The sequence below is a fragment of the Arvicola amphibius genome, chromosome 14, assembly GCF_903992535.2.
Source record: "Arvicola amphibius chromosome 14, mArvAmp1.2, whole genome shotgun sequence".
Classification (NCBI taxonomy): Eukaryota; Metazoa; Chordata; class Mammalia; order Rodentia; family Cricetidae; genus Arvicola; species Arvicola amphibius.
Genome location: NC_052060.1, coordinates 61,787,696 through 61,789,930, shown reverse-complemented (window position 1 = coordinate 61,789,930; position 2,235 = coordinate 61,787,696). Strand labels below are relative to the sequence as shown.

Genomic DNA, 2,235 nt, shown 5'->3' with positions numbered 1-2,235 from the left:
TTCAGAGTTTGCATCAAGGAGGGTGAATTCTGTTGGTTATTAAATTAAAAAAGGTAACTACCAATAAGTAAGTTAATATTATAAAATATGTATTTTTTCAATATAGTAATTTATTGCATTTTGAATAGCTAATTATATATTTCCAAATCCATAATATTGCTTGTAGGTTTTCATCCCATAACGTCATTTGTTAATTTTTTTATTAATAGACTTAATTCACTTTATTTTTCTGTATAAAACCCTTATGTGGTGGCCACAGCTGGAGCCTGGGTCCTCTGAACAGAGACTGTGGTGTGGGTTTTCACAAAGATGCTCAGTGATTCCTGATAGGGAGACTTGGTGAACACAGTCTCTTTTCAGAGGTCGGGGGTCAGGTAGCTATAGGTCTTAGAGATGGCATCAAAGGTGGCCTTGGCAAAGTTGCCCAGGGTGGCAGTGCAGCCCCTGGCTGATGTGTAGCAGTCATCAATGCTGGCCATCAGCAGTAGCTTCTTGGGTACAGGAGCGGAGTACTTTGCCAGTGCCTCTGGGGGCAGGGATGAGAAGCACCAACACAGGCAAAGAGGCCTGTCACTTTGCACCGAACAGTGTGGGGCTTGCCAGTCTTGTTCCCCCAGTAGCTTCTCCGCACAGGGACAATGAAAAGCTTGGCCAAAGATGATGGCCCCTCGGATGGCCGTGGCTACCTCCTTGGAGCACTTAACACGGAGAGCAACATGACCATTGTAGTCCCCAATAGCGACAACAGCCTTGAACCTGGTCTGCTGGGCTGCCCTAGTCTGCTTCTGCTCTGGTGTGATCTCAGAGCCTCATCCTTTGGGGATGCTCCCAGGGGAAAAAAAATCAATAATCTTGGGTTCCTAGTGGTTAGGGAGAACAGGTAGAGACTTGATTTTCATATCCTTAATCAGGAGGCCCAGCTTCGTGACGGGAATCCAGTCCTTGTCTTTGGCTTTACCTCAGCGAGCCCCGCGGCCTCGACCACTACCTGGAATCCTCCATCCTCCGTGAAAGCTACCACAGCCTCCTAATCCTGGGCCCCCGAGTCCTCCTGGCCCTTCAGCTGCACCGGCGTCATCTGCCATTTGTTGTTTACCAGAAGAAGCTGTTAAAATTTATTTTAAGAAATCTGCCTGCCTCTGTCTCCCAAGTGCTGGGATTAAAGGCCAGCCCGGTCTATAAAAGCTAGTTCCAGGACAGGCTCCATAGCTACAGAGAAGCCCTGTCTCAAAAAACAAACAAACAAACAAGCAAACAAACAAACAAAAAACCCAAAAACAAAACAAATAACAAATTTATTTTAAGAAATCATAAAATATGTGAAAACCGACAGACCGCTCCCCCCCAGCACCCTTCTTAGTAGGCAAGGTGCCTCCTTGTTTTATTGCACTTCTGTGTTGTTTCCCAAACCACAATCTTTCGTTTGTCGATTTTATGAGAAAAATAAGATTAATATTCTACATTGGTTGAAGAATAGCAGATTTTCTATTCTTCTCTCGAGAGACACACAAAGCCATCTGTTTCTGTGACCTCTTTAGAAATAGCTGGAGGACTGAGTAAAACCAGAATTTCTATTGCTATGAATAAATAAACAAATTGAAATGAAAAAATATGGTTGCTAGGCAGACCATTCAGTGAGATCTGGCTTAAAAATCCCTTAGTGCATTTTGCAGTTGGATTCAGCTCCAAATTTTCATGGTATTAATTCAGTCCTGACCTAGAATCTTTACATGTTTAATGTCAGAATGCGAAAAGCTAGAACTTCAAATTTTGCACATTCTTTTTCTTGGAAGCATAAAGTTTTGAAGTCAACCCAAATTTTCATTCTTTTGGGTTGATTTTGATTTGGGCAAAATGTTCTTCTTAGTTCATAAAGCTCTTAAGCTTTTCAAACGCTCCATTAGACACTTCAAAACAATGCTTTGCTAATTAAAACAGATGGATGTAAGCCAAAAGAAACTCTTAAAAAACAGCCACGTATCTTTAAAAACAGCCACTGGGAGGGAACTACAAACTGCTCGGATGAGGAGAAGGAGAGTTGTTTGTTGTGGTGAGATTATTTGTGACGGAAGCTCTGTATTCAGGTGTCTTCATCTATTGACACCCGCACCGTGATTGGGAGCATCTCTTGTGGACAGTGCTCAGCATAGTGGTGTAATTGCGAACAAATCAATACTTAACCACTTTTTGTCATAGACTTACATTTATGCTTAGTCAGAAATGGGATCAGGTGGA

General features: G+C 42.4%; 1 pseudogene; it reads right to left on the bottom strand.

Annotated features, from left to right (window-relative positions):
• Window positions 1–242: 242 nt before the first annotated feature.
• On the bottom strand, window positions 243–1,085 carry LOC119801046 (annotated as a pseudogene).
• Between the last annotated feature and the right edge of the window lie 1,150 nt (window positions 1,086–2,235).